At 46.0% G+C, this 22,435-nt stretch overlaps 1 protein-coding gene across 1 annotated transcript in view; it reads left to right on the top strand.

Annotated features, from left to right (window-relative positions):
• Positions 1-11,131: 11,131 nt before the first annotated feature.
• COG8 (component of oligomeric golgi complex 8) overlaps positions 11,132-22,435 on the top strand; it is a 175,774-nt gene continuing 164,470 nt past the window's right edge. The window contains exon 1 of the mRNA XM_050773342.1: positions 11,132-11,135. The gene's annotated coding sequence lies outside the window, so the exon portion shown is untranslated. The remainder of the gene's footprint in view (positions 11,136-22,435) is intronic.

Here is a 22,435-nt window from a genome sequence, read left to right as displayed (position 1 = left end):
CAATTTTTGCTTTAAACAATCATAGGATTTTTAAAAAGTGAAGAGGAAAAATTACTTTTTTTGAGACAGAGTTTCACTTTGTTGTCCAGGCTGGGGTGCAGTGGCATGATCTTGGCTCACTGCAACCTACACCTCCCGGGTTCAAACCTCAGCCTCCTAAGTAGCTGGGATTACAGGCGCCCGCCACCACGCTCAGCTGATTTTTTTGTATTTTAGTAGAGACGGGGTTTCACCATCTTGCCCAGGCTGGCCTTGAACTCCTGAGCTTAGGCAATCCACCGGTCTCAGCCTCCCAAAGTGCTAGGATTACAGGCATGAGACACTGTGCCTGGCCAGAAAAATTACTTTTTATGTTACTCTTACACTTACTATTTCTGGTGTTCTTCATTCTGAAGATATCTCATATCATGTCCTTTTACTCTGAAACGTTTTCCCCTTTAGCATTTTTAATAATGCAGGTCTGCTGGCAATGAATTATCTTAGTTTTTGATTATCTAAAAACATCATTTTGTCCAGGTGAGGTGGTGGCTCACAGTTGTAATCCCAGCACTTTTGGAGGTTGAGGCAGGTAGGATTGAGCCCAGGAGTTTGAGACCAGCCAGAGCAACATGGCAAGACCTCATCTTAACCAAAAAAAATTTTTTAAATAGACTGGCATAGTGGTGGACACTTGTAGTCCCAGCTACTTAGGAGGCTAAGGCAGGAGGATCCCTTGAACCCAGGAGTTTGAGGCTGCAGTGAGCTATGATCACACCACCACACTCCAGCTTGGCTGACCAATCAATACGCTGTCTCGATTTTTAAAAAATTGACAAGCATTATTAAGTGCTTAATGTGTACTTTTAATTGTTTAGGTTTCCATAGGCCTTTCAGACATCTTACTTTTCAGCCAAGGAATGTGAAGACTTGGCAAGAAGATCCACTCCCCCGGCATTGGGTCTATGGAGTCTGCTTAATCCGTGATACCTCCTGGAAAAGTTGCTTACCAGCCAGATGCTGCCACATGTGCCCCATGAAGAGGTAAACAAGGCGCAACAGAGAGAGGTGACAAAAGCTTCCTCTCACCATCAGTGATGCCAGGAAAAGACAGCGTTTCCTGAGACTCATGTTGCTCAGGTCACCAGAGCTGGGCATGTCTGGGGCAGGTGGTATGGGGGCTGCTTCTAGCTTTGCCTAGGAAGGATTCGTGCATATCTGTAGACCCAGGACTAGGTAAGGCACATGAAACACTTGCCTCAAGTGCAAAATTTAAGCGGGTGCCCAAAAACTCAGCAATCAAAATAATATTTTAATACCCTGTAAAAAAACAAAGTTAATGCAAAAAAATCTCTGATGAACAAAATATCAAACTTTTAAATAAGACAGACTTTGCATTTGCATGACTCACATCACTCACCACCCCCCTAATCTTAGCCCTGTTGGATCCTGCCTTTACTGAAAACGTTGATGTTTTGCTCATCATGGATTTTTTTGCATTAATTTTGATTTTTAAATATATCGCATAAAAATGGCACTTATCTTGATTAATAGTGGGGTTTGGGACATGCTAAATTTTGCAGTTGCCTCACCCTAGTCCCATTCCAGAACATCATTATGTACCTCTTTACAATCTTCCTTGCTACACCCCCATCCCCACCAAAAGAAATCCCCCCAGCCTACTTTGATGATAGCAAAGCATTTTTTTCATACATAAAAATAAAACATTGACTGGTGACACTAATGACAGCCAAGTGAGGGGTTTGGGTAAGTTCTTGGCATAGTTCACTTAGCAGTTTTATAAATAGGAGTTCTAACAGACTTCTGGATCCCAGAGTAAAAAAAATTCACCAATTAAAATGATCCTAAATTTCCTCATCTCGACATAAGAGACTAAGAGCAAGATTAAGAAATACAAGGAATCTGAGTACTTTTACTGTTTGTTATAATGCACATTAATGTATTTGTTATTAATTTGGGGCTGCAAGTGGATGGAATAATGAAATCTCAGATCTTATATTTTGTGGCAGGAGATGGCCAGCATGGCGCCATTCATGAGATATTTCACCCCTTTTCTTCAATCCTATTGTGTGTCTGCAGAGGCCACATGGAACAGTACTGGGGACCCCAGTTGTATTACCCATACCAACCTGAGCAAGTTACTCATTATCTATCGGTCTCACTTTCCTCATCTGCAAAATGGGACTACAATTTACCTTAACTAAAGGTTAAAACAAAATTTATAGGACAGGCATGGTGGTTCACTCCTGGAATCTCATTACTTTGGGAGCCTGAGGCAGTAGAATTGCTTGAGGCCAGGAGCTCAAGAACAGCCTGGGCAACATAGGGAAAACTTGTCTCTACAAAAAATACAAAAATCAGCTGGATATGGTGACACATACTTGTAGTCCCTGCTACTTGGGAGGCTGAGGCAGGAGGATCACCTGAGCCCAGGAGTTAGGGGCTGCAGTGAGCTGATTATCCCTTTGCACTCCAGCCTGGGTGACAGATCAAGACCCTGTGTCTAAAACAAAAACAAGGCCGGGCACGGTGGCTCAAGCCTGTAATCCCAGCACTATGGGAGGCCGAGACGGGAGGATCACGAGGTCAGGAGATCGAGACCATCCTGGCTAACACGGTGAAACCCCGTCTCTACTAAAAAATACAAAAAACTAGCCAGGCGAGGTGGCAGGCGCCTGTAGTCCCAGCTACTCGGGAGGCTGAGGCAGGAAAATGGCGTGAATCCGGGAGGCGGAGCTTGCAGTGAGCTGAGATCCGGCCACTGCACTCCAGCCTGGGCGACAGAGCGAGACTCCGTCTCAAAACAAAACAAAACAAAACAAAACAAAAAACAAGTCTTCATGGTTCTCTCCTTTATTTATGCTAAATAGTTACAGGCTATCTCGATTATCCTTGGTCTCTAAAATTATAAAAGTTAATTCTGAAAAATAAAATATTATTATTTAGACATATGATCTCATTCTCACTCTCAGGCTGGAGTACAGTGGCTCAATCGCAGCTCAGCTCACTGCAGCCTTGACTTTCCAGGCTCAAGCAATACTCCCACCTCAGCCTCCTGAGTAGCTGGAACCAAGGGCATGCATCACCACACCTGGCTAATTGTTGTACTTTTTTTTTTTTGAGATGCAGTCTTGCTCTGTTGTCCAGGCTGGCGTACAGTGGCACTATCTCAGCTCACTGCAACCTCCGCTTGAGGTTCAAGCTTGAACCTAGTTTCAAGCGATTCTCCTGCCTCAGTCTCCTGAGTAGCTAGCTAGGACTACAGGCACGCACTACCACGCCCGGCTAATTTTTGTATTTTTAGTAGAGACAGGGTTTCACCCTGTTGGCCAGGCTGGTCTCGAACTCCTGACGTCAGGTGATCCACCCGCCTCAGCCTCCCAAAGTGCTGGGATTACAGGCGTGAGTCACCACACTCAGCCAATTTTTGTATTTTTTTGTGGAGACGGGGTTTCACCATGTTGCCAGTCTGGTCTTGAACTCAAGCTCAAGTGATCCGCCCACCTCAGCCTCCCAAAGTGCTGAGATTACAGGCATGAGCCACTGTGCCTGGCCGCCTTTTTTCCCCCCTGGGCTAGAGTACAGTGGCGTGATCACAGCTTACTGCCACCTCAACCTCCCAGACTCAAGCAATCCTTCTCTCTCAGCCTCCCAAGTAGCTGGGACTACAGGCACCACATCTGACTAATTTTTGTATTTTTTGTAGAGATGGGATCTCACTGTGTTGCTCAGACTGGTCTCCTGGAGTCACTGCACCTGGCCCCGCATCTCCTTTATTCATTCATCAGCTGATGGACATTTGGGTTGTTTTCATTTTTTGGCTATTATGAATAATGTTGCTATGAACATTCAGGTACAAGTTTTGGTGTGGACAATTTCTTTTTTTTTTTTTTTTGGAGATGGAGTCTCACTCTGTCACCCAGGCAAGAGTGCAGTAGCACAATCTTGGCTCAATGCAACCTCTGCCTCCCGGGTTCAAGCGATTCTCCTGCCTCAACTTCCCAAGTAGCTGGGATTACAGGTGCACACCACCACGCCCAGCTAATTTTTGTATTTTAGTAGAGATAGGGTTTCACCATGTTGGTCAGGCTGGTCTGGAACTCCTGACCTCGTGATCCGCCTGCCCTTGGCCTCCCAAAGTGCTGGGATTACAGGCGTGAGCCGTTGCACCTGGCTGACAAGTTTTCATTTCTCTTGGGCATATGCCTAGGAGTTAAATTTCTGGGTCATGTGCCTCTTTATACTTTTCTTTTTTTTTTTTCTTTTTCTTTTTGAGACAGAATCTCGCTCTGTCTTCCAGGCTGGAGTGCAGTGGCACGATCTTGGCTCACTGTAACCTCCACCTCCCAGGTTCAAGTGATTCTCCTGTCTCGGCCTCCCGAGTAACTGAGATTACAGGCATGGACAACCACATGTGGCTAATGTTTGTATTTTTAGTAGAGATGGGGTTTCACCATGTTGGCCAGGCTGGCCTCGAACTCCTGACCTCAAGCAATCTGCCTGCCTCAGCCTCCCAAAGTGCTGGGATTATTGACATGAGTCACCATGCCCGACCTCTCTTTATACTTTTCAAGAGAATCATATTAATTACCTACTGCTGTGTAGAAAATTGCTCCAAAACTTTATGGCTTAAGATAACAATAATAATAATAATAATAATAATGATAATATTTTTTTGAGATGGAGTTTCACTCTTATTGCCCAGGCTGGAGTGCAGTGGTGCAATCTCGGCTCACTGCAATCTCTGCCTTCCGGGTTCAAGCAATTTTCCTGCCTCAGCCTCCTGAGTAGCTGGGATTACAGGCGCCTGCCACCATGCCCATCTAATTTTGTATTTTTAGTAGAGATGGGGTTTCTCCATGTTGGTCAGACTGGTCTCAAACTCCTGACCTCAGGTGATCCACCTGCCTTGGTCTCCCAAAGTGCTGGGATTACAGGAGTGAGCCACCATGCCTGGCAGATAACAATAATTATTATCACTCACAGTTTCTGAGGGTCAGTTGTTTGAAGCCCTCCAGGTTGCTCTTGAGGCTACAGTTAGATGCTGGTCAAGGTGGCAAGGATCCAAAGGCTTGGCCTGGAGCTAGAGGATCCACATCGAAGGTGGTTCACTCACATAGCTGGCACGTTGGTGCCGGCTATTGGCTGGGTGCCTCAGGTCCTGTCCACATAGACACCTGAGTATGCTCAAAGAACGTGGCTTCCTCCAAAACAAGCTGGCCAAGAGACGAGAGTGGAAGTTGCATTATCTTTTATGACTAAGTAGCAGATGTCACACCCAGTCACTGTCACCCTATTGTATTGTTCATGTATGCCAGCCCTGATTCACAGGAAAGGCACTACAGGAAGAGGTGGATACCAGGGGTGGTAGGGATCAGCAGGGACCATCTTGGTGTCCCATCCAAGTGTTAAACTGGCCCAACCTTGCTTAGCTTCCAAGAAAAGATGAGATCAGGCCAGGCGCAGTGGCTCACACCTGTAATCCCAGCACTTTGGGAGGCTGAGGCAGGCAGATCACGAGGTCAGGAGATTGAGACCTCCTGGTTAACACAGTGAAACCCCATCTCTACTAAAAATACAAAAAATTAGCTGGGTGTGGTGGCAGGCACCTGTTGTCCCAGCTACTTTAGGCTGAGGCAGGAGAATCACTCAAATCAGGGAGGTGGAGGTTGCAGTGAGCCGAGATTGCACCACTGCACTCCTGGGTGACAGAGTGAGACTCCGTCTCAAAAAAAAAGAAAGAAAAGAAAAGATGAAATCAGATCAGATGCGTTCAGGGTGCTATGGCCGTAGACAGGGATCATCCTGAAGCCTGGCTGATTTCAAATAGGTTGATTTCAAGGCTCTGTTCTCTTATTCCTGAGGAGATAATCCAATGTATGCACCCCAGACTGGAGATCAAAAATTATATGTCTGCTGAGCGCCTGTAATCCCAGCTCTTTGGGAGGTCGAGGCAGAAGGATCACTTGAGCCCAGGAGTTCAAGACCAGTCGGGAAACATAGAGACTCCATCTCTATTTTTTTTAAATAAAAATAAAGAATTTTTTTAATCATGTCTCAAAACTGGCCAAGTCCTGACAGCAGGATCTGTCAGGATCTGTGGTTTACTTCCTCTTCTTGGTGAATTGAACAGCATGCAGTGGAAAGTCCTAACTCTCCTGCTGGGGAATTTGAGGAGAAAGAGAACCTTAGTGCACTACGTAATAGAAATAAGATAATGAAGTCTGAGTCTGCATGTTGCCCTTGGGCTGACACAGCCTGAAAGAGCCAGCCCTTTGTCTCTCTATCTACAGCAGCAAAACCTTCCTGGAATGTCATTTGAGTTATTCCACCCAGTGGTCCAATCCACTTTCCCTCCTGGCACATCAGCAAGTTACTTATTAAGCATCTACTGTGTACCCAAGAGCAAATCCCAGGATCGTTTGAGACTAGTGTAGATGGATAAGCCAGAACTGCCCAGGCATGACCAAAATAGATGTTGTCAAACCCACCTGTCCAGAGGCTTCAAAGGCAAGGAACTGAAAAATATTTCTTTCCTTTTTTTTTTTACCCCCCCAAGTTAGCATTTAGAGAAGTCACGGCCACGAGAATGCTTTCAGATTTATTTTCATTTAGAAAACTCCCAAGGACATGAGAGACAAAGAAAGATTGAGCAACACTTCTAGATGAAAGAAGAGTAATAGCACCTGTGACAACAACAACATGTAACACGCATCCTGATTGGAGCCTGGACTGGGAGAAAATAGCTGTAAGATACATGATTGGAAATTGGTGAAATTTGGCATATGAATTGTAGATTAGATAACAGTATTCAGTATTAGATAACAGGATCAAGGTTAACTTTCCTACATTTTCTTTTTCTTTTTCTTTTTTTTTGAGATGGAATCTTGCTCTTGTCGTAAAGCTGGAGTGCAATGGTACAATCTCGGCTCACTGCAACCTCTGCCTCCCGGGTTCAAGTGATTCTGCTGCCTTAGCCTCCTGAGTAGCTGGGATTATAGGTGCCCGCCACCATGTGTGGCTAATTTATTTTTAGTCAAGACAGGGTTTCACCATGTTGGCCAGGCTGGTCTCGAACTCCTGACCTTGTGATCCACCTGCCTTCAGCCTCCCAAAGTGCTGAGATTATAGGCGTGAGCCACCGCGCCCAGCCTAACTTTCCTACATTTTCTAATTATATTTTGGTCATATAATAAAACAGATTTGTTCTTAGGAAATACACACTAAAAGATTAAGGGGTAAATGTGTCCACAACTTAACCGTCGTCAAGTTGTTCAGGAAAAAAGTATAAACACACACACACACACACACACACACACACGTTTATGGAGAAAGGAAGAGAAAGAGGTAATCCTAGCACTTTGGGAGGCCGAGGTGGGTGGATTGCTTGAGGCCAGGAGTTCGAGACCAGCCTGGCCAACTTGGTAAAACCCTGTCTCTACTAAAAATACAAAAATTAGCTAGGCGTGGTGGCGCATGCCTGTAATCCCAGCTACTCAGGAGGCTGAGCCAGGAGAATCGCTCGAACCTAGTAGGTAAAAGTTGTGGTGGGCCGAGATTGCGCCCCTACACTCCAGCCTAGGTGACAAAGTGAAACTCCATCTCAAGGAAAAAAAAAAGGAAGAGAGAGAACAAATGCAACAGGATGTTATTAACGCATCTGAGTGAAAGGTATACAGGAATTCCTTATAGTATTCTGTTTGCTGCTTTTGTGTAAATTTGAAATTTTTCAAAATAAAAAGTTTTTTAAAAAATGAAAGGAGGCCAGGCGCAGTGGCTCACACCTGTAATCTCAGCACTTTTGGAGGCAGAGGCGGAAGGATCGCTTGAGGCCAGGAATTTGAGACCAGCCTGGGCAATATAGCAAGACAATCTCCATTTAATTTAATAAAAAAAATTAAGAAATAAAAGGGAACTGCTGAGGGTCTTCTGTCAAGGACAGGACAGGAGAGGTCGTGGTGTCATCATTGCTTCATGGAATGTGGAATGGTAAGTAGAGGTTGAGGTCAGATGGTTCCCGGCATGGCCATGCTGCCGCTGTGTCTTGGGAGCTGGAGGTGACCACTGTCTGAGTTGACAGCATCTCCTGGCAGCTGTTAGGAACCCCAGCACTACCAAAACTTTACATTGTCCTTGTGACCCCAGGGTCAGCCCCTCAGTCAGTCTCTACTTGTTTCACCCCTACCTCTGATCTGGGGACATCTCAGTGGCTCCCCGCGATGTCTCAGGCTAGGCCGTCTTGCTCTTTGACTACATCTTTCTGTGGAGTTGGGCCCTGGGCCAAAAGGCAGAAATCTCTCCTTTTCCCTCCAGACCAGAAGCAGCCTGGCCAGAACACCATGGTACAAAACCCCCAAGTTACCAAGAACATCTCAGAGCTGTGGAATTAACCAAATATCTTTGTGTGAGTTAGAAAACCCCTCCCCATGATGCCACAGCATCCGAGGTTTGGGCACCCACCCTGATTCCTAGTCCAGCGGATGTGGAAGAGGCAGATGAGAGCTCCATGAACGTAAGAAACAGATCCTCTGGCCAAGGTCCAGAGAACACCCAAGAGCAACACACAGGCCCTTTGGCCTTCAGAACTCACAAAATATGAAGTCTATAAAACAGTTTCAATGCCAGCCAAGACTGAGTATCACCATTGTGGGAGCCAACCTGCTGCCTTCCAATTAGCAGTGAGAGGAAGTGGAAAGGGCGCCAGGCCCAGGGGCTTCAAAGAGGAGGAGGTCAGGGAGATCCCAGACAAGAGAAGCAATCACAGAGCCCCCAAGGAGATGAGCACAATGGGAGAAGAAGGCCTTTCTAGTTCTCATGAAAGTGGTTACTGGACTCTAATGGCCGCAGGCAAGCTCATAGCCCACACAGCCCCCTCCCGGGGGCAAAGCCCTTTCTCTTCCTCTCAGGTGTGTAGGGGTCAGATCAGCTGGACACTATTCACAGATGATATTCTCCGCCCTCCTCATTCCCAGCCATCAGGCAAATGAATCTCAGGCCCTAGCCCATAGCAAATTCTTTCTTTTCTCTTGAGACAGAGTTTCGCTCTTGTCACCCAGGCTGGAGTGCAATGGTGCAATCTTGGCTCACTGCAACCTCCATCTCTCGGGTTCAAGCGATTCTCCTGCCTCAGCCTCCCAAGTAGCTGGGACTACAAGCACGTGTCACCACACCCAGCTAATTTTTATATTTTTATCAAAGATGAGGTTTCACCATGTGGGCCAGGCTGGTCTTGAACTCCTGACCTCAGACGATTCACCTGCTTTGGCCTCCCCAAGGCGTGGGATTGCAGGCATGAAACACTGCACTCAGCCCCTAGCAAATTCTTGACAGCAAACATTTTTTTTCTTTTTTTCTTTTTTCTTTTTTTTTTTTTTTTAAGACGGGGTCTCTGTCACTCAGGCTGAAATGCAGTGGCACAATCACAGCTCACTGGAGCCTTGACCTCCCAGACTCAAGCCATCCTCCCACCCCAGCCTCCTAAGTAGCTGGAACTACAGACATGCACTACCATACCTGGCTAATTTTTGTACTTTTTTTTTTTTTTTTTGAGATGGAGTCTTGCTCTGTCACCCAGGCTGGAGTGCAGTGGCCGGATCTCAGCTCACCGCAAGCTCCGCCTCCCGGGTTTACGCCATTCTCCTGCCTCAGCCTCCCGAGTAGCTGGGACTACAGGCGCCCGCCACCTCGCCTAGCTAGTTTTTTTGTGTGTGTGTTTTTTAGTAGAGACGGGGTTTCACCGTGTTAGCCAGGATGGTCTCGATCTCCTGACCTCGTGATCCGCCCGTCTCGGCCTCCCAAAGTGCTGGGATTACAGGCTTGAGCCACCGCGCCCGGCCAATTTTTGTACTTTTTTGTAGATACTGGGTGTTGCTATGTTGCCCAGGCTGGTCTCAAACTCTTGGTCTCAAGTGATCTGCCCGCCTCAGCTTCCCAAAGATCTGAGATTACAGGCATGAGCCACTGCACCTGGCCAACATTTTTTTAGTGCTTACCAAACATGAGTTGCTTTACAGACAGCAACTCATGGAATCCGCCCAATAATCTCCTATGAGCATAGTACTGTTATTATTCCCATTTGACAGATATGGAAATTGAGGCATAGAGGCATGCCCAAAGTCACTCACCTGGTAAAAAAGGAAGCCAGGATTTGAACCCAGGCATCTGGCTTGAGTCTAGGCTCCTAACCACTTCCTTATGTTAGGTCTCCTAGCCCACTCTACCTGCTGCTTCTAAAACCCTATTGATGAAGAAATAAACACTCGTATTTTAAAAATCGTACATAGCCGGGCGCGGTGGCTCAAGCCTGTAATCCCAGCACTTTGGGAGGCCGAGACGGGCGGATCACGAGGTCAGGAGATCAAGACCATCCTGGCTAACACGGTGAAACCCCGTCTCTACTAAAAAATACAAAAAACTAGCTGGGCGAGGTGGCGGGCGCCTGTAGTCCCAGCTACACAGGAGGCTGAGGCAGGAGAATGGCGTAAACCCGGGAGGCGGCGCTTGCAGTGAGCTGAGATCCGGCCACTGCACTCCAGCCTGGGCGACAGAGCGAGACTCCGTCTCAAAAAAAAAAAAAAAAAAAAAATCGTACATAGACAGAAAGAGATGGATAAGGGGGGTCTGCACAGCACAGACTGATAGATGATGGGGAAAAAGGAGTGGGTCTCATCGTTACCTGGTGCACTTAATCTCATTCATTCACTCATCAATTCATCGTATGTAGAATTCAGGGGCTACTAGGTGTTAGAATGAGAAGATATCAGAAAACAGTTGAGTTGGTGACATGAAACCCAATCACACACACAGTGAAATAATTGGGGAAGGGGAGTGCAGGTCCAGTGCGCAGTGCTGGCAGGAGCCGCAGGGTGGGGTCTGGGAAGGAAGATCTGGCAGGAGGAAGGGAGAGGGCCAAGCTCCAGGGAGCTTTCCCTGGCCACCCCACCCCCACTGTAGGTTGGGGGCCCTTCCCCTGTCCTGCTTATCTGATCCACACTCCCATCCTTATGTTAGCATTTCCCACACTGAGTTGAAGTTTCCTATTCAATTCTCTGTTATTAACATCTGTATCTCCAGAGATAGGCATGGATTCAGTGTTTGTTGAGTGACCTTCTGGAATGAAGAAGTCTCTGAGGGGGGGGAAAAAAAGCTCAGGTGTGCAAGAGGGGAAATGAGCAGACAGGCTCACCTGAGCAGGCGGCGCTGCAGTGGGTGCTTCTCAAACTCTAACATGCATAAGAAACTCATGAGGAGCTTGCAAAGAACTGCAAATCCTGATTCAGGCAATGCGGGGGTGAGGGCCTGACAGTCTTCATTTCCAATGAGCTTGCTGGGGATGCCAACACTCCCGGTCCCCAGACCCCACTTTGAGTAGCGAGACCCTAGATGATCCCGACCTGTCTCCACCCACAAGAGAGGCTCATTCCACACTAGGAATCCCTCCCTCCCTCTGCCTCATCTTCCGGAAGTCACTCACGCAGCCTCAGCCAGCCACTGCTCCCGTTTTTCCTCCTCCTTCCCAGGACCAGGTTTAAAGACAATTGGCCTCATCCCTGCTGTTCCCACAAAGTGTGTCCACTGGTCCTAAGGGAGGTTTGGTGAGGGAGCTCCTGTGGTCAGGGACGTCTCCCAGGACTCACAATCACAGATCACTTTAGCTCCAAGAAGTCTTGAAATGAGAAAGCTTTGTTTAGGAGCCGGGGCTAGTGGGAGGAGGAGGGGAAGAGATGGCTGAAGTGGGGAAGAGACTTAGTGGTCCTACTAATCCTCCTCAGTACCCTCCACCCATGCTACTCAAATCTAAGTGACACCCCAGGTTTGCTACGCAGTGGTGGCTTCCCTGTCATCCAGATGCCACCCTCAGATCTTCCCCATAAGGAAATTCCAGAGCCACCACTAGAAACAGGCAAGGTTTGTCTTTGTTTTGGGGGAGGTGGAGGAGGGGAGGCACCTTTTCTCCAGTCAGTGACACTCTGTTCATTGTAACTCTTCAGGACCCTGGTCCCCAATCTCCTTTGCCTCTCTTCCTCACAGGATCTGTATTAGTCTGTTCTCACACTGCTGAGAAAGCCATACCCAAGACTGGGTAATTATAAAGGAAAGAAGTTTAATTGACTCACAGTTCCACATGGCTAGGGAGGCCTCCCAATCATGGCGGAACGGGAAGGAAGAGCAAAGGGGCGTCTTACACGGCAGCAGGCAAAAAAGAGAATAACAACCAAGCGAAAGGGGAAACCCTTTATATAACCCTTAGATCCTGTGAGGCTTATTCACCAGAACTGCAGGGCAAAGAACAGCACAAGAAAGACCCACCCCATGATTCAATTACCTCCCACCAGGTCCCTCCCCATGACAGGTGGGAATTTCGGGAGCTACAATTCAAGATGAGATTCAGGTGGGGACACAGTCAAACCATATCAGATCTGATGTCTTTATCTGCACTGAATTGTAAATGATTGATAAGATGGAATTACATCACCTCTGAAGCCTTGTTATTCTTGGTTTGTTCCCCTCTTCCAACCCCAGATCTATTTTCTGCTCTTCTCTGACCCTGGGAGGCTGACCTTTGGGGACCTCCTCACCCTCTGGCTTCCTGTTGGGTTCAGTCAATAGGGGGCTCTGCCAGGAGATCTGAGGGCAAGAGGAGACCACCATTGAGATATTTCCCACCTGCTTCAGCCTGGATAGGGGGCAATGGGTATGTCTCCACAGCCTCCATCCCCCTCAAGGCAGCTCCTCCATAGCGCAGTTCTCCCGGGCGCCCTTGAACTCTTCTGCCCCTGGGTGCTAACAGCTTCCTGCTGTTGCAAGGCCAGGGATGCCTCACTGTCTCTGCAGATTCCTTTAGTCCCATCCATCTCACTGTAAATAGTTATTTTACTAATTTTTATTATTTTTTCTTCCCCCCACCCATTTAAACCCGGTTGAGTTTTTGAGTGCGCCTTCTGTTTCCCACTGAAATCTGACCGATATAGGATGTTGCATTTTTATCAGGTACAGGGTCCAGATTTGGCTGAAGCCAAAGAAATGAAGCTCTAATCATAGAATTTGGGGCTAAAGAGAGTCCAGAGAGAGAAGGTATTTTTAAAGGGGAAAGTGTGTGGGTGTTTCTCAGTGCCTCAGAATCCAACTACAGCAAGGGCTGGAAGTGAGTTTCTCACTAATTTTATTCTCTTCATCCGCCATGTACTGAGACACTGCTGTGTTCCAGACACCATGCTTGGGATTGTGGGAACTGAGGAAGATCAAGACCAGGCCCCATGTCCCGGAACCTTGTGCTTGGGGACACACACGACCAGGGCAGGATGAATGCCCTGGCAAGGAATTGAATGTGACAGGCAGCCAAGCAGGGCAAAGCTGGCTGAGATAAGGGCCTAATCACAGTTCAGACAGAACAGTGGCTAAGCAGCAGACGGAGGCTATGTTCCAATGCTAGGGACCTGGGAGAACCCTGGGGCCCAGGAGGAGGTCCCACAGGTCTCTGGAGGACTGTGAGGTCGGCCTCTCAACACCCTCAGTGCAAAAACCAGGGCAAGCGCCTCTCTGTGACCCCCTCAGGGAAGCCTTCTCAGACACCCAGGCAGGTTGTTGTTTTTTGAGATGGAGTTTCACTCTGTTGCCAGACTGGAGTGCAGTGGCACGATCCTGGCTCACCGTAACCTCCGACTCCCTGGTTCAAGTGATTCTCCTGCCTCAGCCTCCCGAGTAGCGGTCATTACAGGCACGCGCCACCACACCCAGCTAATTTTTATATTTTTAGTACAGACGGGGTTTCACCATGTTGACCAGGATGGTCTCGATCTCATGACCTCGTGATCCGCCCACCTCAGCCTCCCAAAGTGCTGGGATTACAGGCGTGAGCCACCACACCCAGCTTCCCAGGCAGTTGTATTTGCTCTTCCTCAACTCTTCCTGCGTGTCTCCTTTCCTTGCACATTTCCTGCTGATCAAGGGCTTCCTGTGCACACACATCGTGCTGGGGCTTTGCGGCTTGAGCTTTCAATCCTTCCAACCACCTTTGGGGGAGGCCTCATGCATCCCATTTTATAGATAAGTAAACTGAGGTTCACGCCCAGCAACTTGTCCAAGATTTTATAGTCACTGAAAGAACCACAGTTTGAATCCAGACTGCCTTCCTCCAAAATGCACACTCTCAACCACTCTATTATTGCTTTTATTTCTAACTTGCAGGAATAGCAGCATCTACTACCAGCCAGGAGTGGTGCCGCACACTTTGCAGTCAATCCTCACAGCGCCCCCATGAGGTAGATCCTAGGATTCTCCTCAGTTTCCAGAGGAAGAAACTGACCATCTGGAGGTGACTTCACTCCGGAAGGGCCCACAACGGGGTAGTGGTGGAGCCCGGGTTTGAACTCAGGAGACTCCCAGTTCATGCCACCAGCCACTACGTTCCTTGAGGGGAAGACCTAAGCTATTCTTTTTAAATAGACCTTCTTTTGTAGGACCTTTTAGATTTACAGAAAAATTGTGAAGGTAATACAGAGTTTCCATGTAACCCATTTCCAATTTCTACTATTATTAACATCATCTACTAATAGGATACATTTGTTATAATTAATGCACCAATATTGATATATCATTATTAACTGAAGTCCCTACTTTATTCACATTGCCTTAGTTTACCTAATGCCCTGTTTGTGTTCCAGGTCCCATCAGGATACTCTAGGACATCGTGTTGTCACATCTCTCTCTTTTTTTTTTCCTTTTTTTGAGATGAAGTCTTGCTCTGTCCCCTAGACTGGAGTGCAGTGGAGCAATCTCGGCTCACTGCAACCTCTGCCTCTCAGGTTCAAGTGATTGTCCCTCCTCAGCCCCCCGAGTAGCTGGGATTACACACGCCCACCACCACACCTGGCTGATTTTTGTATTTTTAGTAGAGATGGGATTTTGCCATGTTGGCCAGGCTGGTCTCAAACTCCTGGCCTCAAGTGATCTGCCCACTTCAGCCTCACATTGTCACATATCTTTAGGTTCCTCTTGGCTGTGACAATTTATCACACTTTCCTTGTTTTCGATGACCTTGACAATGTTTTAAATTGTGGTAAAATACATGTAACATGAAAATTAACCACTTTTAAGTGCACAGTTCAGTTGTGTTAAGTATATTTACATCATTGTGAGTCAGATCTCCAGAACTTTTGCATCTTGCAAAATAGAAACTCTATACCCATTAAACAATAAGTTCCCGTGACCCCTCCCCTAAGCTCCTGGTCACCACCATTCTACTTTATGTTTCTATGCATTTGACTACTTTAGATACCTCGTATAAATGAAATTATATAATATTTGTCTTTTTGTGACCAGGTTATTTCACCTTGCATAACATCTTCAAGTTTCATCCATGTCATGGCGTGTATCAGAATTTCTTTTCTTTTTAAGGCTGAATAACATTTCACTGAATGGATATATACCACATTTTGTTTATCTGTTCATTTGTGAATGGACACCAGGGTGACGTCTACCTTTTGGCCATTGTGAATCGTGCTGCTGTGGACATGGTTGTACCAACATCTCTTTGAGACCCTGATTTCATTTCTTTGGGGTGTATACTCAGAAATGGGATTGCTGGATCATATTGTATTTCTGTTTTTAATTTTTTGAGGAATCATCATACCGTTTTCCATAGTGGCTGCGCCATTGAACGTTCCCACGGACAATGCACAAGGGTTCCAATGTCTCCACACTCCCATCAACACTTGCAGTTTTCTGGGGTTTTTTGATGGTAGCCATCTTAATGGGTACAACGTGGCATCTTGTGGTTTTGATTTGCATTTTCCCAGTGACTGGGGCGATGAGCGTCTTTATTGGCCATTTGTGTATCTTTCTGTCTTCACTGGGGAAATGTCTACTCAAGTCGTTTGTCTGTTTTTTAATCAGGTTGTTTAATTTTTGTTACTGAGTTGTAGAAGTTCCTTACATTTTCTAGATATGCACCCCTTATCAGACACAGTCTTATGTCACTTAATGATGGGGATATGTTCTGAGAAATGAGTCCTTATGCAATTTTGTCACTGTACAAACATCACAGAGTATACTTACACAAACCTAGATGGCATATATATTTTTATTTACATATATGTATTATGCAAAACCAGATGTCCCAGCACCAGTACTGAATATCAGTCCTTTCCCTTACTGGACCTGCAATGCCAATATTAAGTACCATATATCAGGTTTCTTTTTTTTCTTGAGATGGAGTTTCGCTCTAGTCGCCCAGGCTGGAGTGCAGTGGTGCAGTCTTGGTTCACTGCAACCTCCGCCTCTGGGTTCAGGTGATTCTCCTGCCTCAGCCTCCCAACTAGCTGGGATTACAGGTGCCCACCACCACGCCTGCCTTTTTTTTTTTTTTTTTTTTTAGTAGAGACAGGGTTTCACCATGTTGTCCAGGCTGGTCTTGAACTGCAGGCCTCAGGTGATCCACCAACCTCGGCCTCCCAAAGTGCTGTAGCTGGGACTACAGGCATGTGCCACCAGGTCTGGCTAATTTTTTTTTTTTTTGTATTTTTAGTAGAGATGGGGTTTCACCATGCTGGCCAGGCTGGTCTTGAACTCCTCACCTCATGATCTGCCTGCCTTGGCCTCCCAAAGTGCTGGGATTACAGGTGTGAGCTACCGTGCCCAGCTGAAAGTATATTTCTAAAAAATATTCAGTTAACTCAGGAGTTATAATCTCAAGGGACCACCATTTTTTATTCAGTCATGAACTGAAACATTTTTGTATTGCCATGACTGTATGATTTGCAAATATTTTCTCACATTCCAAAGGTTGCCTTTTCACATTATTAACTGTGTCCTCTGATGCACAACCACCTTGACAGGTTTGAGGAGTACTTTGCAGGTACGTCGTAGGCCCCTCTATTTGAATTGGTCTGATTGTTTTCTCACCATTAGACCGAGAGTAGGGTTTGGGGGAGGAAGACCACAGAGGTCAATCGCCGTTTCATCCCTTCATATCAAGGGTACGTACAATCCACATGATCTGTGACCTTGATGTTGACCTTGATCGCCTGGCCGAGGTCGAGTCAGGTTTCCCCACTTTAAAGTTACTCTTTCTACCCGCCCCTCCCCCCACCCTTTTCCATATATGTTTCTCTTTGGAAGGAAGTTGCAGCCTTGGTGGTTTCTCTAGACCAAACACACCCTTATGCACAGTCCCTTTTTAAAACTCTTCTCGAATTACCTGCTGGGACCCTGGCTATGATATAAACAGATAACACATTTCATGAAAGTCTTTTTGTGGACATATACTTTTCTCTTGGATAAATATCTTAATTTTTTTTTTTTTTTTTTTTTTTTAGACACAGACTCTCTCTCTGTCACCATGCTGGAGTACAGTGACACAATCATAGCTCACTGCAGCCTCCAACTCCTGGGCTCAAGCAATCCTCCTGCCTCGGCCTTCCAAAGTGCTGGGATTATAGGCACGACCCCTCATACCCAGTAGATATTCTGCCCAGCCTAAATACCAGTGCTTAGCACCTTGTCATCACTCAAAACTTTTTTGAGGGAGCGTATATTCAGGGCACTTGACTCTAAGCCCCCAGGAAAAAATATAAAATAATAAAAACCCAAAATGTTTGATGAGACTAACTGAGTCACAGAACTAAGAGCTGTTAGGTCAATAAGCGTTTCATTGACTAGAGTACAGCAATTTCCAAAGTTAAACACGGGCCGGGGATGGTGGCTCACACCTGTAATCTCAGTGCTTTGGGAGGCCGAGGTGGGAGGATCACTTGAGCCCAGGAGGCTGCAGTGAGTCCTGATTGCAGCACTGCACTCCAGCCTGGGCAACAAAGCAAGACCCTGCCTCAAAAAATACAACTAAAAATAAAATACAAACTTGAGCATGTAAGCCAGTGGTAAATGCCGAAAAAAAAGAAAGGACATCTGAGGTAGACAGTGATTAAGTTGTGAATTTTGCAAAAGGACAGGCTTTGAAGGAGAGCCAATATGTGGGGACAACCAGTAGTAGGCTTCTTCCTGCAAGAGACAAAGACTTCTGGCCGGGCGCAGTGGCTCACACCTGTAATCCCAGCACTTTGGGAGCTGGATCACCTGAGGTCAGGAGTTCGAGACCATCCTGACCAATATGGTGAAACCCTGTCTCTACTAAAAATACAAAAAAATTAGCCAGGTGTGGTGGTGCGTGCCTGTAATCCCAACTACTTGGGAGGCTGAGACACGAGAACTGCTTGAACCTGGGAGGTAGAAATTGCAGTGAGCTGAAATTGCGCCACTACACTCCAGCCTGGGTGACAGAGTGAAACTCCGTCTCAAAAAAAAAAAAAAGAGAGAAAGAGGCAGAGACTTATCTCCCATGCTGGCTGGACAGGGAGAGTCCTGAAGGGTGTCCCTGCTAGTGCCACAGCTGAGAGCCCTGTGGGCAGGGAGTCCCAACTAGCGCAAAGATTATGGCCCTGGGTTTGTTGTAGTAAGATTTTTCATGATGTTTTGTATCTTGTTGAGGAGCATTAATACCGTTTGTTTTTCCCTCTTGAAATCCACTCCTGAGTTGCCACACCGAGAGAGTTTGTCCTGGCCAGGAGACAATCACGCAGTATTTTCTCCTTGGCGCTGGAAGATGTTTGTGTGTTGTCAGAAACTGGGTTTTGGCCTCTCACTAGCCATGTGTGTCTTTGTCTCTAAAGTTCCTTCCAGCTCTGAAATATTACAACACAACAACTATACTTCTTTCTTCCTACATGTTTTTTCTTATTACAAAAGTATATGTGTTCACCATAGAAAGTTAGAAAACATACATAAGGGTGCAGAAGAAAATATAAAATCACTCATAATTTTACCAACCGATGCTAATTCTTTCTTTCTTTTTTTTTTTTTTTTTTTTTTTGGAGACAGAATCTCGCTCTGTAGCCCAGGCTGGAGTGCAGTGGCGCAATCTTGGTTTACTGCAACCTCCACCTCCCGGATTCAAGCCATTCTCCTGCCTCAGCCTTCCGAGTAGTTGGGACTGCAGGCGTGCACCACCACGCCCAGCTAATTTTTGTATTTTTAGTAGAGACAGGATTTCACCATGTTGGCCAGGATGGTCTCAATCTCTTGACCTCGTGATCTGCCCGCCTCGGCCTCCCAAAGTGCTGGTATTACAGGCATGAGCCACCATGCCTGGCCACCCGGTGCTAATTCTGATTAATAGTCACTCAATTATTTAGCTGATATTTAATGAGTGCTTACCATGGACTGAGCAGTTTGAAATAGATCTTTCTAGGCTATTTACATTTTAGTGAAAGCATCCTACTTTGTAACCTTCTTTTCACTTATTTTTTTTATTTTTTATTTTTGAGACAGGGCCTTGCTATGTCCCCCAGGCTGGGATGCTATGGTGCAATCATGGGTTACTGCAATTTCCGCCTCCCCAGGCTCAAGCCATCCTCCCGCCTCAGCCCCCTGGGTAGCTGGGACCACAGGTGCTCACCACCATGCCTGGATAATTTTTTATATTTTTGTAGAGACAGGGTCTTATCATGTTGCCCAGGCTCGTCTTGAACTCCTGAGCTCAAGCGATCTTTCTACCTGGGCCTCCCGAAGTGTTGGGATTACAGGTGTGAGCTGGCTGTAAACTGCCTTTCACTTAATAAACAGTATGAACGCATTCCCACGTTGGTAAATATTTTCCTACAAAGTTCCAGTTTTTTTGTGTTAATAAACACTTTCAGAGCTCGATTTTGAGCAAAGTCATAACCATTTCTTTTTTCCTTTAGAGTGGGGGTCTTGCTCTGTCACTCTGGCTGGAGTGCAGTGGTGCGGTCATAGCTCACAATAGCCTCAAACTCCTGGGCTCAAGCAATCCTCTCACCTCAGCACCCTGAGTAGCTGGGATTACAGGCACACACCACCGTGCCTGGCTGATTTTTGTATTTTTTGTAGAGACAGGGTCTATGTTGACCAGGCTAGTCTCAAACTCCTGGCCTCAAGCTATCCTCCCGCCTTGGCCTCCCAGATCACTGGGGTTAAAAATGTGAGCCATTGCACCTGGCTGCATTTCTTTAGGATAATTCCTAAATCTCCTAGGTTAATTAGTAATCACACCATAAAGCTTTTGGGAGGCAGTGCCAAAATGGTTGTCTCCAGCTTTCTTTACATCCTTCCACTCACACATATACATAGAAAAGGCCTAAACTGGGCCAGGCGCCATGGCTCACGCCTGTAATCCCAGAACTTTGGGAGCCTAAGGAGGGCAGATCACGAGGTCAGGAGATCGAGATCATCCTGGCTAACATGGTGAAACCCCGTCTCTACTAAAAATACAAAAATTAGCCGGGCGTGGTGGCGGGCACCTGTAGTCCCAGCTACTCGGAAGGCTGAGGCAGGGCAATCGCTTGAACCCAGGAGGTGGAAGTTGTAGTGAGCCGAGATTGCGCCACTGCACTCCAGCCTGGGGGACAAGAGCAAGACTCCATCTCAAAAAAATAAATAAATAAATAAATAATAAAAATAAAAATAAAAATACTGAGGTGGGGAGATCACCTGAGGTCAGGAGTTCGAGACCAGCCTGGCCAACATGGCGAAATCCCATCTCTACTAAAAATACAAAAATTAGCCGGGGGTGGTGATGGATGCCTGTAATCCCAGCTCCTTAGGAGGGTGAGACAGGAGAATCACTTGAACCCAGGAAGTGGAGGTTGCAAAGAGCCAAGATCACACCATTGCACTCCAGTCTGGGTGACAAGAATGAAACTCTGTCTCAAAAAAATAAATACATAAAAATAAATACATAAAATAAAAATAAAAAATTCAGCTCTTCAGTTTCACTAACCACATTGCAAGTGTTCAATAAACATATGTAGCTAGTAGTTACTATAATTGACAGCACAGAAAACATTTCCATCATCACAGAAAGTTCTATCAGACAGCACTTGTCCAGAATAATGTTCAGTTGATGCTAATCATTATTAGTTTGAGTTGGACAGATTTGGAGTGATTTTCTTTATGTTGCATTTCTTGACTTCTTTATAATGAGTATTTATCAATAAATATATACATATGTGTGTGTGTGTGTATATATATATATATAATGTTTAAAAGCCTTCCTCACAAAGGTTGTACTTTATACCCACTAGCCACCTGTAGATATGTTTCATTCTTCAGAACCTTTATGTCTGGTCATTGGGTTTGAATTCGAATTTTCTTCCTAGAGATACAGCACAATAGAGATGTATTAAAACTCTGCCAGGTGCAGTGGCTCACACCTATAATCTCAACATTTTGGGAGGCCAAGGCGGGAGGACCACTTGAGGCCAGGAGTTTGAGATCAACCTGGGCAACAGAACGAGACCCCCTTTCTAAAAAAAATTGAAAATTAGCTTGTGACTGTAGTTCCAGCAACTTGGGAGGCTGAGACAGGACAGTTGCTTGAGCCTAGGAGGTCAAGGCTACAGCGAGCTACAATCACACCACTGCACTGGGTAACAGAAAGACCCCCATGTCTAAAAAAAAAAAAAAGAAAGAAACTCTACACAAATTTACTTACATTTGCACAAAGAAATTCCAGAAGGATACATCAGTAATTAGTAAATTAGTTACCTCCGGCAGGGGGAAGGAGTGTCTAGGCAAAAGACGACAAGAATGAACGGGAGATTTTGCATGTGAATGTATTGCCTATTTAAAAGGAGATTAAAAACAACAGTTGAAATATATCTTTTTTTTTTGGAGATGGAGTCTCACTCTGTCACCCAGGCTGGAATGCAGTGGCATGATCCCAGCTCACTGCAACATCTGCCTGCCCATTTCAAGCGATTGTCTTGTCTCAGCCTCCCAAGCAGCTGGGACTACAGGCGTGCACCACCACACCCAGCTAATTTTTGCATTTTTAGTAGAGATGGGATTTCACCATGTTGGCCAGGCTGTTCTTGAACTCCTGGCCTCATGTGATCCACCCGTCTCAGGTTCCCAAAGTGTTGGAATTACAGGCATGAGCTGGTGTGCCTGGCCATATCACATATTTTAAATTACATAAATAGTATACGGTTGTTAATTAAATTATTTTAACAGTTGTTTTTAGCAGTTTTTTATTTTTTAATAAAAAAATAAAAACTAAAGGTAGACAGTGACATTCCTTTCCCTAAAGGTTATTATTGACAGGCTTTCGAGAACCCTTCCAGACTTGGTCTGTTACAGACAATCACACGTAATAACTTTATGATGTAAGCGGGTTCGTAGATATCTGTGCTGGGCACTGTGATTTTTGCCAATAGCACCATCTCTTAGATATTTGACCATGTCTGTGTGCATTTGTTCTTTTAGAAATCACCAGAATCCTGCCTCTCTTCCTGTTGATGAAGGCTGGACAAGGAGGGCCTTTTTCTCTCACACTGCAGGCGGTCCTTGACGCCACCTCCACGTCTCTTTTGAAACCCCTGTGTCAGGCTGTTTCCAGGTGACGGCGGAGCTGGCGTCAGTGGGT

The sequence above is a fragment of the Macaca thibetana genome, chromosome 20, assembly GCF_024542745.1.
Source record: "Macaca thibetana thibetana isolate TM-01 chromosome 20, ASM2454274v1, whole genome shotgun sequence".
NCBI classification, from domain to species: Eukaryota; Metazoa; Chordata; class Mammalia; order Primates; family Cercopithecidae; genus Macaca; species Macaca thibetana.
The sequence above is the reverse complement of the archived record's forward strand: the minus strand, read 5'-3'. Positions and strand labels throughout refer to the sequence as shown.